At 45.9% G+C, this 16,635-nt stretch overlaps 1 protein-coding gene across 8 annotated transcripts in view; it reads right to left on the reverse strand.

Annotated features, from left to right (window-relative positions):
• LOC111252225 (uncharacterized) overlaps positions 1 to 16,635 on the reverse strand; it is a 180,061-nt gene that overhangs the window by 102,045 nt on the left and 61,381 nt on the right. For 4 of the 8 annotated variants that reach the window (XM_022809702.2, XM_022809700.2, XM_086993743.1 and 1 more), the window contains exon 1: positions 1,803 to 3,422. The exons of 2 other annotated variants lie outside the window; for them this stretch is intronic. The gene's annotated coding sequence lies outside the window, so the exon portion shown is untranslated. Of the gene's footprint in view, positions 1 to 1,802; positions 3,423 to 16,635 lie in introns of those variants that run through there. 2 more of the 8 variants (XM_086993747.1, XM_022809701.2) reach the window with 1 other exon arrangement.

The raw sequence follows: 16,635 nt of genomic DNA on the forward strand, positions 1-16,635 counted from the left end.
TGCTAAGATCCAAAGCACCAAGTATCTGTTGAGTTGTTAAGTCCGCTTTCTTCGTGGGCAATAGCTATTCCCACCAGACACATCTACCCCAACGAGCCGTTCCGTATCTGAAGCGGGCGCGCTCGGCATCTTCATCGGACTGCTTTTCAATCTGATCCATCCCTATTTCAACGACCCTCTAACTCCGCCCAATGAGGTTGAACCTCTTGCAGTGGCGAACACGATGGTAAGAGCGGAAAAAAGCAGCAAGGGGTTTGACACAAAACGGCAAAAGGGGGTGCATCTTTCTTCATTGGCCGAAGCGCTTCGACTATGCTTTCTGTAGGATTCCATCATCCCACTTTGCCGATGGACGGAGGTCCTAGCTACCGGTCTGTGTCGAGCTGCTGCCCCTCTGACGGACAGCACGCAAACGAGAGCTGGCGGCGGCTGCGACAAAGCCGCCACTTTCGAAGGGGTTTTGCTAGTCATGTGGCTGGCTGCTTGGTTAGCGAGAGAAGCCATAAAAACGCGGCGATGGCGTAAAAATGCCTCCTCTTCTTCTTCTTTTCAATGCTGTCCTGGCCGTGGGCTCTACTGCCGCGGGCTCTACTGCCGCGATGGCAGCGGAGCGAATGGCCAAGGGACGGTGGACCAAAACACGCGTTCCAGTTGCTTCCATTAGCTCCCAGTGGCCGGCTGTTCAGCGGGCTGCTTTGACCTGAAGACAAAACTGGGGGTCTCGGGCGGGCAGTCGAGGGGGGAGGGCGGAGAGATGAAGCAGCTCTTCTCCAATGGGAGAGGAGGATGACACAGGACAGCCAATGAGATGGCCTCGCTGAGGGCTTGAGGCCTGGAGGCGGTCCTCTCGCCTCCAGGAACCACCACGGCCCGTAGCCCACCGCCGGCCGGCAGCCGACACCATCCCTACTACCATCGCGATAGCAGTAACCCCGTCATGGCCTGGGGTCCATCAGCAGTCCAGCGGGCCATGCTACGTACAGAAGCCGCCCAGGCCTATGAAGCCTCCGCCGCAGCTGCCGCTGCCGCCCTTTGTGAAGCACCCATCACGCCCGCCTTTACCCCCACCCGTCTCCCGGTGACCCCCTCCTTCACCGAGTTTTCCACTTCACCGCGATGGATGGCGACTGCGAAGGGCTGTGGGATGTTCGAGATGGGCCGGGCCCCATTGCACGCCCACGCGCGAGAGAACGAAGACCCGGCGGAGGAAAATAGCAGAGGAGATGTGCAACCGACTGACTGTTTCATAGCAAACAGAAAGCGAATCGCTTCATAGAGCTCCTCCCTCGGCATCGTTATTCTACTTTGATTAAGCAGTGCTTTGGTTGGCAACAAACTGGCTAGCGAACAAAGATTTAGACTTTCCGATATATACGAGTATTGGTGATACTGATGATGCATGCAGGCACGGGGCTGCTGTTCTATAGCTTTTCCTTTTAACAAACGTAGGATAAAATGAAATAGGACAAAACAAATTACATCTGGCTTCTTTTGGTTAGCAACAATGGCATGATAATGGAGCACAATAAAGTACTGAGCGAAACAGGGCTTAGACTGGCTTACCCACGTTGCTGCTAAGAATATTAACAAGGAACTATGTTGTGAGAAAGTTTGCACCTCACTACTCTCGCTGTTTGAAAAATCATCTCAGAACCTCAACTGATAATTGAGTTCAATCCCGGGTGCGGGCCATTACTCACAACTGGACATTGTCAGTGATGATTCTAGCCCACTTGTACGGATTTCTCTCATATCAAATACAATTATATTGCGGCAAAATTAAAACTATCATGAATGCATACGTTATTAATTAACATAGATGCGCAACTAACAGCACGCCTATCCTTCGGTCATCTTCCACTCCTGGTAATGCAGCCGATTCGTTTCATGGAACGATTTCCGTCCGGCTGTGGCGTTAGTCGCGTTCGTGAGGGCTTTTCTGAGATCGTTGTAGGCGTAATGTGCAGTGCAACGTCACGGTGTACTCGACGAGAAGGGTGAAGGTGCCTATACGATTATTGTGATTATTAGAATAATGGCTTTTCTGTCAAACAGGCAGTCGTCCTCGCGCTCTCGCCGTTCGAGATATGACAGAATTCGTACACACTCGCCCACAGGGGAAGGCTTCTTGTGGCAACTCACAATCACTCTTTTCTTTCATCCCCCGAGCGATGTTGTAGTGACAATAGCCATCAGCAGAAATAGCTTAGTAATGAAAACGACGAGCGCGTGATAAGTGAAAGAACCAGCCCTCAGCAGCTATCGTCGCACGGCCTGACCACTAATTATGGCCTGTTGAGCTGGCGTTCATACACTTCACAGAAAGGAACGTCAGTGCGCTTTGGATCGCTCAACACATCAACGCTGTACTGGTCACGAGCTCCATCACTTCCGTCACAGATGAATGAGGCATTGGAAATCGGTTCGTACTACGGTTATTTCACGGATTGCGTACGGACACAATCGTACTTTGCACATGAACACTTCCATGGAGAACGCACACATCTACACGGAAAAACGCTGAAGCTCGCAGAGGCTTCTCGCGGCACATTAGCATGAGTATACATATACCAATGCTTTAACGAGATGTGGGGTTATAACAATCTGGTCTGCTGTTGTAATGCCGATAGCGTCGATTGCGGCTCGCACATGCACTCGGTGAAAATCTCTGGCGTCGTTTAGGCAATGAATATGACCGATGACGCGCAGAAGGCCTTCGCTTATCTATTTCCTATTGCGTCGGGTTGGTCGACGCGGCTTTTGTTTTTGTCCTCTTTTGTCTTGTAGATAGCAAAAGATGACGAAGACCGAATAAAAATTCCCAACACCCTGGGCAGTGTTGCACACACTATGTGCCCCGTTACGGAGTAGGAGGCAAGTTGCAACGACGACTACGCAGTGATGCGATGATTATTCCAAACGTCACTGGGTCCTCTGCTTTTGTCACCTTTCCGTCTCCAATTAAATCGGATGCCTCTTAGACCACTAACTGACTGGCGATCGCTGGCAGACTCATCGTTACGTAGGACACATATCTCACCACACTTAACTAGCTTACTGAAGCAGTTCCATCAGCACTAACAGGACATCACACTTTACGACATCTTCGAAGATCATTTCTGCTACCGGTAGCAGCCTTACTATAAAGCAACAAGCTTTCGAGCCTAAAATAACATAAGAACCACAACTTCGCTGCGGACCGCGACGATGTCGGCTACGATCACCATTATCAGCAGCATAGCGCTGTGTTGTCACGCCGCAGAACAACTGTACACTAACGATGCGCCCCGCATGGAGTCTCCGTAACGTCTGTGTCTCTTCTGCGTGTCTATCGATTGTGATAGCGGACGGCAGCGGCGACAGCAGCAGCAGCAGCAGCCCGACGGCCGGGAAGCCAGTCGTCCAGGCGGCTGATGAGTGGATGAGGGCGGGAGAGAGTCATACGCTCTCGACAGACATAATGGAAGCAGATAGCTCTGCTTGCCGCTGCTCGGTTTGATTTCTCCTCGACTAGCTGGCTCGAGTCGACCAGCCGGGCTCGTTCGCCCCAGACAGAGCCGCTGCTGCTACGACGGTCACGCTATTGGTAGCCTTCCTGCTTCCTTGCTTCCCTGCCTGCCCTTTTCCTTGTTGGCTGTCCGATCTAGGGACCGAGCGAGCTTCCCTGTTTCCCTGTCCTGCTTGGCCCTCACAATAGGCAGCAGGGGCCGCTGCCGTCGGTGAGCTGTCTGCTGGCAGTAGCCTGCAGGGTAGGTCGCGCGCGAGATGGTCGCCGAGGCAAACGAGACGATAGGCCGATGGCAAGGCGGAGATGGGCGGATAGCTAGGCGGGCGATGCGCCTCGGCGCTGCTAACTCGCGTTGGGGGAGGACAACGGAGGGCAAAAAAGGAGGAGGGGCATCCATCGAATTCGTCCTCGCTGCGTCGCCGCAGCGCGGTGGCTCCCTACTCGTCCCTCGGTCGGTCGCTTTGTCGGTCGTCCGCCAGCGATGGCGGCGACGACGGTAATAGTGTACTTTTTCCATTCTTCTACGTCGTCTCACTCTAGACGCCGATAACAAAGTGTGCTCTTTCGATAAAGTCCAGCGACATCCACCGACGATAACTCTAATCTATTATAGATACGCGTATCTAAATAAATGCATCAAGGCTGCTCTATTTCAGGGATAAGAACGTAAAACAGATATGTTATCTGCGTCTAATACCTATGTACATTACAAATTAGGCTCCGAACAGATATCCTTAGCCTATAATTGTAGTCGGATCGAAACAATACGTAAGGCCTAGAGTAATAAGATTATGTTTTGGTACAAATAGGTGGTGGTATTGTGCATCGGACCCCTCGAAGTCCGCTTTCAATCATCAACTAAACAATACCCTAAAATAAATAAGCCAAGCCCGAAAGAGGAAAATGCTGTAAAAATATGGCCTTGTCAATGTTTTTTGCCTATTTTTCTTGCTAGGCCGATTGACTTGATTTTATTGACCAACACTAGAAAGCAATGATATCGTGCTCGCATTAGGACCAGTAATTATCATTCAGTGCGGGGCCCTTCCAAAGCTTGTCCAGTATCAAAGAGACTGGGTTAGTGGGCCAAACAATGAGTCGGTGCCCATTTATGTAATATTCTCATCTTATATCAGGCGTATTCGTATGATGAATTATTGAAAACAACAATTGATTCCATCAATGAGACTAGACTAAGCCGATCTATAGCGATACTATAGCTTTCCTATGATAAACTTGGTGAGAGTTGATCAACAGCGAATGAATTATGGCAACTCTCACGTGAACACTCAAAGCTCATAAACATTTTTAACGTTCAGTATATTAAGTGGTATATTTTATATTCCGATTGAGTTGCCTCTTTCCCAGGACCGTACGTCAAATACTGGCTGCCAATGCGAGCTGCAATGCAGCAGTGCCAAATGGTCGCGAACTTATATCTATCACTTTCATAATTCCATTTTTTTTTCTCCTAACTTCACTATTGATAGGACAGGTCCTACATGACGGCTCGCGTAGTTTTCCCCTGTCGCGCTAGCTTTTTTCGCTATAAAATGAAGCAAACAGCCATCCCAGTTATGAACAGTGGCAGCTACTTCTATCTGCGCCACTAGCTACGACGTATGCCGCGAGCTAATCTCTGCTATAACAGTGTATCCTTTGATCCTCTGTAAATGCAGCAGCAGTAAATAAAGTACGTCACCATATGCCGCTCGATAGAATCAGACCAAGGGACGTTTGGTTAAACGCACGCATAAAGTATGCAGATTATGTCGCAACGTGCAAATCGAGTCGATACAAAACAAAAGCTTTCAATCAGAGAGTCAAGTGGACAGCTGAAAAAGATCGGAAGATCATTCGCTCACGGCCGAAGACAAAAAACAAGGTTGTCTTGAGTTTTACGTCGTCGTAGCACGAACTAGTTCCCTATGGTTTCGAATCTACAGCACAGCTAAATACGCTACCCGCCAAGCTATCGCGAGGACACGCTAGAGAAATTCATCAAGGCCGGACGAGCGCAGTGCTAGAAAAAGTAAGAGAATAACTTCCATGTTGCATTTCAGGCCAGCGGATAGACACGACCTACCTGTTCGGGGACCCGGAGACACGTTTGTGTCTGGGCCAGGATTCAGTACGTTTCGATGGCGGTCTATGAGCACTGGGGATACCGAATCGTCTTAACTATGCTGTGTCGTTGGTAAAAAAGGACTAGGCCTTCAACCGGCATAGGGCATACTGGCAGTGTTCCTTTGATAGGGTTGACTTTGATACAAAGATGATTATCATGCTTTGTGACTTTCTCATTTAGTAAAGTTTTAACAGAACCATAAATAGCTTAGTGCAAATAACTGGGCATTCATCCGACGCCGATTATAGAACTCTATCCAGTCCCCACATTGTATGTATTTCACAGAATACGAATATGTTAAAAAAAAAAACTTTTTTTTTTGTCGCTGTTTACGTAACCTTACCAATCGTTGCTAAAAACTATCGTTTATGTAGCATGATCGAATCCTGCTCGAGGCGACGCAACAACACATCGTATCCAACTAACGATTGCCATCTCAGCAAAGATCGATTTAGAGCAACAGTTTTTGCGCAGTATTCATAAGGGCGGACAAATGCTCAACGTATCTACTTCTAAAAACGGGCCAGTTCAAGTTCGGGTGGAGTATTTCAGCCGTAACGCCTGTCTTGGCTATGCAGCTCGTGCACTCGTTCCCGGAAAGCCTCTAATCTGGATCGTCGTTTACATCTACCATGCGGATTAAGAGAGCATTTCGTTGTCTCAAGTTGTCCGCATGTGTCTTTCGCTAAGTCAATATGGCTGAGGTGAGTCACAACGATAACTGCAAAAAGCTCATTTAAGTCTAACGAAGCACTGTGCCTAAGCCTAAAGCCCAGCCAACGCTATATCGACTTCTCAAAACTATTCGATCTACGTCTTTTTTCATCAGGCGAATGTCATCGAATCGCGTACTATTCTGTGTATGATAGTCAGCCATATTTTGATTTTACGAGGTAAGCGCTGACGAGAACGAACGGAGGTACCTTTAACAGTGACAGACTTTGACCTTCCTTCTCCATTACGTATACCTATGTATAATTCTTTGACCGTAACTGTTGTTGGCTGGATAGAACATCGTTACCTGACCCGATTTGATTTGTGCAGAGCTGTTCAGAGAGTCTGAGGTGACAACTGTTCGCCAGTATAGTATTAGAGCTATCGGCCTTGAAAGTGAAGGGTCTTCAAAGAATCTGCATATTTGACAATGGACACGTAGACGGCTAGCTGTTACATGGTGTTCCCGTTTCAGGTTCGTAATCGCTTCGTATCATGTACATGCGCTATCGAACGTTAGTTACACGATTAGCTTAACGCAATTAGGCAGGTAATATGACATTGTTATCCTTCCTCTCATATATACACACCATGAACGGCTATTGACAACGTAATGGAAGGCCAAATCTGAAAGTATACTGCGCTGGACACATAAACGTGGGACCTTGGCTAGTTGAGCAAACGGCCACAATTACATGATAACTGTACGACGACAGCTCAATAACGATACGGCACGTAGTAGCCCTGCGACTTTTATTCTGCTATATTCGCCTGTCTGAATATAGCATAGTAATACAACGGTTCGTCAGCGACGTTTACCTACTTATAGCGACATATATGTGCCTATAAAGTGGATTTAGAAGAACACAGTACTTGACAATTACCACTTGAGCTGCCTGCACAAGCTAGCTAGATAGAGCCTTGTATTTCAAACGAAGTAGCTGGGGTACTGACAGGATGTAATGGCAATCTAGGGTATCGCATTTTTTGTGGTGCGCTGTAGTGACAACCTATTCGGGTTGCCTTAACATCGATCCTGCCGCGTGGACAAACGCGCAGACCGTGAGCGTTTTTCCCTTGACCATTATTGTTGTTTCCTGCCTGCTACTGCTGGTACTATTGAGCTATGGGTGATCGCCGCCATCACATTGCCACCGAGATCATGAAATCCAGTTGAACTAGTGCTTTCTGCCTCTTCGAGGAGGGCAGCATAGATCCTCGATTGGCTGATCGCCCGATGACTTCGGAACCGCAAGAATTGCCGGCAGCTACAAAATAGAGCTGGAATTGTCAGTAGTCGATTTTCGAAAATCTTGAACATGGTCGGCACTACTAAGGTCGGACAATGGTCAATACGGCAATGAAAGCGTTCTGTCGGAGTGGAGTTTAGTTTGGGTACAGCCGGAGCAGCTGAAACGTAGTCTTGCCTATTGTACAATCGCTGGAAGGACGGGCTGATTTCAGGAAGGTGCCCATCGTGTCCGAGACAACTTAAGGCTAAACTGGTAGGGCCAGTTACTGTGGCTTTGAGCAGTATAACTAGTTTACCTAGTGGGTGGTTACTGCTACTAGCGTTTATTAACAGTCGTGTGTGAATCCGCGAGTTAGAACAGAGGTAGATGATCTGAAACAGGGTCACATCAATCAGAAGCGACGAAAATCAATCTAAGCTAAAAGAACGACTTCGTCTACGGATGCATAATATTAAATTTGCATGTATGTATTAATAACTTGAAGCTATACATAGAAATTCTATTCATTTATCGTCCCTGTACAATTAAAAGTTAAATTAAAAAATTTCGTGATTGATATTAGTGGCATTGTCGCTAAACTTTTTCGTTGTTACAAGATAGCGGAAGTGTTGTCTCTGATGTAAGTTAGAAGAAGCGTTCATGTTTATTGTAGTCTGACACCAATTAAATAAATAGTCAGACACGCCTATCTTGTTAATGCTAAATTTACTAAGTTGGTTGTAAGCGATGTTTAGAGGCATATACTAACAAATTCATCCTATGCCGTATGCCCTGAAGCAAATGCAATTAATGGGTCATCTATGCTGCCTACAAAACCCAGCGTTTAATGCTAATTCTATGAGACATCGGTTCACCGCTGTTTGTCTACGCGCGCAGATGTAGGGCTCAACTGGTGCCTTTTGGAAACCTCCGCTTGCTGCAGCATTAATCTATTCTAGGTAAGATATAAGCGCGATCGGCTCATTAGGACAATGTGCTGCTTTTCTGTCGAGGTTACAGCGTTTATTATGGGCCCCGTAGTCAGTGCATGCTCGTGCATGATGAAACGATTATCTATGTAGACTGATTATCACCTATCATAGAGGGATAGGAAATACAGATACATTTTAATTTTGAGCTGCTGTGTGTAAGAAAGCAACATCAAAACGATAGCTTGTTACAAAGCACTCATAAAAGTCCACAGATTACGTCAAAAGTCGAAAATGAAGATATGGTTGGTTTCTGCTGTAGAGTGTGCGGCTAGTTCTTCAGTGTTGCCGTTGTTCTTCTCCTGGTAGATTACAAAATGCAATTGTAAGTCAGATGAAGATGATCCGCCGCATAACTGGTTAAATCCACCATGTTAAGCTGTAAACGATTTAGGGATTTGTGCTTGCCTAACTGTCACCTACACGAACGTATTATAACAATATGCGACTTTGCAGAAATAGATTGAGGAAGACAGCTGGAGCAGAACTAGTTTAGGCAATAAGAGTAGGTACTGCTTGTACTTGGGGGCTAGTCTAAGGGGTTGCCCAATCTGAGATGATCGGTAAGATGTGCTCGCAGTAATGAAAACAGGGCGGTATTCTCGCAATGTGCTCCACTGCTTGCCAGCGCCGCTGGAAGCTTTAGACGTTCGGCTTCCTTTCTCTCTGGATATCAGTGTTTTACTTACTCTAAGAGAAAACAAAATGTCAGGCACAACAAGCTTTAGCTTGGGGTTGAGCGAGTTGGTTCAGATCGACTCGCACTAATTGCGGCCGCAGCTGGAGCCATAGGGCAGCCTCGGGAGCGGGGCATAGTTCAGGAGGTTCTGTCTGTAAACGACACGGAGGGAGGGGGCATAACAGCTTGCTAGGAATGCACAGGCTGGTGCGGATGTTGCGCTTTTTGCTGCCCTATGAACTACTACTGAATGCCCACTTTCTCATCTGACGCACACACAACGCACTGCTTCCATTGCAGAAGATAACTTAATGAAAGAAGATCGTTAACCAATCCAGAAGATTAAATTTTTGTCAATCTCCTCCGGCTTGTTCCTTGAGCTTGCTTTGGATGACGGCTAGAGAAAAGTTGATTGGCACCCCTATGTCTTGACAAACAATTAATTATTTCTACTAGTACATTCTATACTGTTTACATTGCATAATCAATAGCATAGAACATCATGAGGATTATAGTACACGGTGTTTAATGAACCTAACAATTTATGAAGACATTAACATGCTGTGTAGATGGGGGTTTTGCCTTGAATGCCCTATTATTAAGTCCTGCTAGATTGAGCTCGACAAACTGAGTAAAACTGTGGCCTGCAAGGGTTTTCGCCTCGTCAAATTCGGACTTCAGGTACGAGAAAACGCTATCACCCGCCATCACCTTCTGTCCTAGTTGGATCATCGGTGGCACTAGATATGGAACTGCTAGTGCAAAAGGTTATCCGACCAGCTAACAGAAGTTACCCACCGGCATTTGTGGCTCAATCAGCTGGCTAGGATCGGCGTAAAGCTGGGGAAGCCCATTAATATTGCCACAGGCTGTCGCTATATTGCACAAGACATGGGTGGTGGCAATAGCAGCAACAGCCGAAACAACGGAGGTTAAAAGACGAGGGACCAACCATCGACGAGAACGAACGAATGCGAACGAAAAACAGGGAGAAATGGGGGCAAGGAGAAGAATGTAACTATGTGTATTTGCTTAGGCAACAGCAGTTGAACAACTACTCCGTCGACGTCATAGAGACAAATCCATCATAGATGGCGTAGGTCTACAGCAGCGGACACGACGACTCAGAGGATCAGTGGCCGTTCGGTGGACTCACTCTGAGACACGAGCTGAGGCCTTTCCCCATTTTCTCGAGGGCTATCGTATCGTTTAACCCAGTGGCGCTAGTGTGCCGCGGTCGCGTTCTATCGATCCGAATCATTTGTTATGAGCTACGAAGACACTGGTCACTGGGACAACAGAATGGAAAAAACAACACGTTCGTTTTTCTAAGTCGAGATGTCCATATTTAATCGTTGCATTGCTTAAATGTGGACGTCCTTGTTAGTATTTATATTGATAGTAGTGTGGTTATTATAGTATTAAGCTGTAACAATGACAGTAGTATCTATCTATGTCGAAATCGTTGCAATCTACCCCACAGCTTCCAAATAAGCCCTTCTCTCACTCATAGCACCTATTTACTACGTGCATATGCTTAGACTGCACAAAAATTGCAGGAATTATTCACGTTCTTATAGCCGTCCTATTTCATTTGGTTTTTTTACTCGTATTAAATTATACTTAATCAGCTGGTTAACTTTAAACCATGACAGAAAGGTAACCGCGCCGAACACAAACTAGACCCACTCTTTTCGCCTAAGCTAAATAGAAGAGCTTTGGTTCCCCGCCTAAACAACATGAAACAACTAGGCTTAACTTAGACAAACTGAGCAAAAAGTAGGAGTCTCGCGTAAGCAGAAGTCTGGAGAGGAAAGGAAGGCAGGCTACTGAGCTTCTTCGCCAGCACCCGGAGTCGATCATCGTCTCGCCATTGCCACCGCGTTAGACTCAAGCTATCCAGCAACACGCTGGCTCAAATAATAGTTACCTAGTATGTCTGTGTGTCCTGCCAACGTTTGTGATTAGGTATGAGCTGTCCTGGCTACTACCCCGCTCTGTTCTGATAGCCAAATATGAAAAAGCTGATATTGACACGTTTGCTCAGCCGCTTGCCTTCTCGCAAGAAGCATAGAGGAAGGACGAGAGGGAAAGGGACCGGAATGAACCGGGAGAAAGGAAAAAAGCAAGTCTTCGGGGCCGTTCTAAAACAAGATTTAGGCGGGTTTCTGCGTCACATAGAAGGTCTAGCGAACAGAAGCACAAAACGGGGACACATATCGGTGTCCGCGTAGCATGTCCCCCAAAACCCCTTTTTGCCCTACGATCACTCACAAGGAAAGAGAGTAAGCAGTCACGTCTACTAAGGGTTTTCTGACTACAGTCACGATACTGGTTCACTCAGCTGCTCGTAATAGCTCTTAATCTTGAGCTTATTGAATTGTTTTCCCCTTCAGAGGCAATTGTCCCATTCATTACATGCTCTATCTACAACTGATGATAGAACCAAGCGCGTAAATATGAATCAGAGAATCGAAATTGCGCACCATTCGATATCACAAAGGTGCTTATGTTTCTCTGTGTACATCTGTATTGTGGTATACATTACAAGGGAAACAGTTAGCTAATGGCGATCTCAAACCACAATCCGGTCGGCAGCAAATATGTTTTATCAGACGAATGATTGCAGCTACGTCCGTGTTTTCGAAATACGCATTCGCATTCACTGGACACGCTCTACGCAAGTGATGTTTGTCGAACGCCTGCTCGCGACGGGCGGATCTGGTTTAACATTCTATATTCTACGATACTGCCTATTCTCTAAGGGAATCCGTTTCTATTATACGCGCGCCTGGTTGATCCACATCTGCGCATTGGACGTCGGCCGAAAATTAACTCGAATCTAAAACAATAGACAAATCTAATTTAAAGTGTACTGCTTTTGATCCCAGCCTACTATGCATTTTGCCGTCTGCTTTTTTGCTAAGCCAAAGTAATCCTATAAATGCAAAGCTTAGTATTTTTTTTCTCACAATAGTCTACGGATACAAAATACCTATGTCTACAATTTTTGAAAGCTTGGTTCGAATACGTTTATTCTTTGTTTGACATTACTGTTATTTAAATTTCACAAAACTCTAAAATTTATGGTAGCTCATTTATCATTCGCTTAGTAATTGTAAAGTGTTTTACATTAGAGCGAAACCTTAACTTGTACTGTACTATACTTTGATCCAAATGAGACGGCGTGTGGGAGTGGAAGGGTCTCGAGCGCTAACAGTGGCCATCTTGGCAGGGTATTGACCTACATCGATGCCGACCAAGATGATAGCGTTACTTTCCGCACCGAGTTTTACGTTAGGTCAGTAGCTCCATCGCGCACCAACCAACCTTGCTGATAGGTATATCATGTTCGCAGTGTGTAGGAAAAGGGACTTCCCTCGTCTCGTTTTCGGTGTTGCCTTGTTGGAGCCTACTATTCGTAGCGCCATTATGCAAATATACTGGCCTCGACGACGGTCTCTATTACGGCAAACTATATATATATATATATATATATGTATATATATGCCAGTATACATTTATGTACTAAATGTAGTTAAACTGTTGGAGGTTAGTAAAGGGGGGATGAAGCGAGAGTATGTGGGGATGTTCGGGTAGCTTCGCTGCGGGAAGCAGCAAACACAGCTTACAATAGTCTTCCTAGGGAGAAATATACAGGCTTCATCTGTATCATTCTATTAACGATAAGAATCCTCGAACGCTGCCCGACTAGTGGAAAGGACTCAGCGAACCATCGACCATATAGTAGGCGTCCTTTGTGACAGGCGCTGAGCTCGACTTCGGAGACTATCACAGACAATGCTGAATCGCGCAATTGATTATAGAGGGGTCAAAACACACCGACAATGCACGTAAGAAGTACACGTATGTTGATGTAGCTACATTTTGTCAGCCTTCTGGTTCTAAGATTGACCGGGACTTGATACACTTATAATTATTTCGATTTACAATGGACATTCTACTTTTCAAGCCATGACGTTGTTGCTATTGTCTTTGTCGAGCTCGAAACTAACGGGATATCCCTTTGCCGCTATAGTCCTCCCACCAATGTGCGAACGTATGCTTATTGTTATTGTAGGTAGCCTTTGTCCTTTGTGCAAGCTTCTTATATCCGACTTACTCCACCTAGCTCGTGTTTTCAACGGGCAAACGTTAATAACGCACATCTTTCTGCTTTTTGACCAGTTCTCATTGAAACGTTTGTCCAATAATAGCGAAATGAAATAACTGTCACCGATGATTTAATCCAATTTAATAATAACAAGAACTTTCGGCGAGTGTATGACGTTCTTCCTCTATCATGTTTGATAAGTCTACCAATCAATACGTCTATGCATCGCTGCAACAGTGTGACTAAATGGCGCAGAGGGCTAAGGTGACATCTTTATTTTTCTTAATTCAACTACTGTAACTGATGCTGTGCTGTTATGGCTCCTGGTAGGACATGGTTAATAGGAAAGGCAGGACAGAGTCATCGGTAGGCACGGGACGGCCCATAAGAATGCCTGCAAGGAACATCTCGCAGCCAAAACTAACGCAGGCAGTCCGAACCCAAACGTGCCGCTACACGAACCATACGAAGGGGAATGGGGATGGGGGTGAGAGCCAGGTTCAGACTTAGGCTGCTCAGTCTCCTGTAGTTGAAATCTCTGTAGCTGCTGAAAATCCAATATGATCGCTGGGCCCTACCGGCGGCACCGTACCACCACACTACGGAGCCTTCCTCTTCAGAACAGCTTTGGCTCTGCCCAGAGCTCCGTTTCGAACTCTGATCCTTCGATCTGGACATAGGCTCGTATAGGCAGCAGTCATAAATCATAAAAGGAACTCAGATGCGAGAAACAGCCCCGCACTCATCCGACGCGACTCGTCGTCAAAGGAACAGCAGCCACAGAGGCATGGATTCTATAGTAGCCCGAAACACTAAAGGAATGGTTTCCAAGTTCTGAGGCTTCTATCTTTATCTTGTCCTAGCTCCGGTACCGGAGGTAAACTACAGGATGAAAATGATGCCGTGGATGGCGAGAACACAAGACGCTGGCGAACCTTTGCTAATTGTGTTCAGTTTTTTTCATTTTTCGATTCAGCTAGGAGTCATGGAAAAATGAATCGCCGATGTTTCTAATCTGCAATTAATTGTTGCCCCTATTGTTGTCTTTCGTATTATCCGACAATCTCTATGTGTCACGATAAGTTACTTTAAAGAAATTCGTTCGATTTATTTTTCTTGTAAAATTTTTACACTTATTAAATTTTCCTAGAAAATACCTACCGTCATGAACTTGCGTATCGTATGTATACAAAGATATAGCAAAAAAATACACGCAGGGTGCACACCAATCCAATAATGTTTCGATATTCTACTGGTAAAGATAGACGTTCTTGTCCATATGTGGAACACAGTCCTTGGCTCGGTAAAAGCTGTTCGCGGACATCAGCTCATCGGGATAAATGCAAGATTGTATTGAACGCGATGAAGCAGTTGTCATGTATACGGCCCGCTTTACGACTGTCTGATGCGTCATTGCAACACAAAGACGAGGGCGGGTAGATGGCGGGTTCCGTGCATCAATTCGTTACCTACCAAAAATGAAATAATGGTACATTTGATTCTTCCTCGTGATATCAGATGTTCAATGGAGGCTGTTTGCTCGAGTGTTTGATATGTATTTCTGACAGGTAGAAATGAGATGCCGCACACTATTGCAGATTAATTAGCTCATTAAGCTTCATACGAAGATTTCGTCCGAAGGGGAAAAGCACATGGATTATAAACAAACTTCAATGTCTTCTGCAGAGTCGATGAGGCCCAGCTGAACGGGATGATCAGTCGACGAGTTATGCGGTCTCATTGGACCGCTCTTGAAGGATTATACAGGTTCACTATAACATCAATTTTCACTTTACTCCTTTGCCACGCATGAGTGGTCCCATTGAATCTTGCTGCTTAGCCTCTATACAACACACTACCAATCAGTGTTTCCTCAAAGATTGAACGTCAGCTCCTTAAATGGAGAAAACCTGATATACATCTCGATTGCTAATGTTAAAGTTAACATGATGTACATTTCGTTTTTGATGTCGGCGGGTCCAATGTATGAAGTCTCATTATGTGTTACGGTTTTGCGTTGTATAAAATAAACAGACGACTTTTGCTATTACTGACGATAAGGACGAAAAAGCATTCTAATGACGCTTGTTTCTTACGCAGTCGGTGGGCTGACGTCTCGGTCGACGCCACTGTTCCGTGGACTGGATTCGAGTACGCTCGAATAACGAACATCTGCCCACGCAAAGAACTACATTCAGTTAGGCGCGCACAGCCCTTCGCAACCAAGAAGTAGGTAAGGTCAGGCACCCGACACAGGACAACAGTAACTAGTCGACGTCTCAATTCCCTCATTGGCGTACAAAGAATGATTCCTAAAGGATGATGACGGGTGATGGACGATGACGGCAGGACCTAAGACAAAACAACACAGAATGCCTTCGCTGTATAGCTAGCTAGACCAACAAACGCTGCGGCGAAATAATAGTGTTGCTTTAACCATGTTTACCTTTTATATGTAGTTATTGCCGCTGCTGTATGTCAGCTAAGCTTATCTGCCTACAGCCATAGCGTAAATATAGAGATGGTGGAATGGCCTTATCACTGACATAGCCAGAAGCGATGTAGTCATCATCCATCGAACGACAGCAAAAAGACCTGCTTCCACGCTTTCTTTCGATGTCTTTCAGACAGGGCGCGACGTGCGTGAAGCTGTCCTGAGCAGCAGTTTTTTGTGTTATGCCAGCACGCTTTGTCTGTGCCTGTTGCTAGTCGGCGTACTTTATGGTCCTAAGGGGCAAGGTTCGTTGGAGACGAACAAGCAGCGGCGGACGGGGGCGCGCCTATCAAATGACAGCTGTGGCGTCGCCGGAATAGGCGCTTTCAAGGAACGACCCAACGACTACGGAGCGCTGCTAAAGTCAAAATCCACCAGCTCTCTAGAGATTCGTTTGATGCATGCAATATCATCACAACTGGCTTGACGACGGTTATCTTTTAGAGAAGGACGATGCCGATTAGCAGAAATACTCAGACCAGCACAGCAATGGATGGAGAATACGCTTCGAGCAAGAAAATACTATATCACTTATCATAAAAACGTTATGTGAACAGAACTAACAACGTTGAACACGGGTATTATTGCGTGTGAACCGGCAGTTGATTAGATAGATATTGCTTCTCTTTGCATAGGTCGAGTGTAATACAAAATATGCCTATATATTAAATGAATAGTTTCATTTCTCTTTCTTTAATCAATCGTATCCGTTTACTTGACGCATGAGCCAAAACCCGTAGTCTTTTTTGACAAAAACAACGCCAGCAGCAAATGTCC

This window comes from Varroa destructor, unplaced genomic scaffold, assembly GCF_002443255.2.
Source record: "Varroa destructor unplaced genomic scaffold, Vdes_3.0 BEIS01000006.1, whole genome shotgun sequence".
Lineage (NCBI taxonomy): Eukaryota > Metazoa > Arthropoda > Arachnida > Mesostigmata > Varroidae > Varroa > Varroa destructor.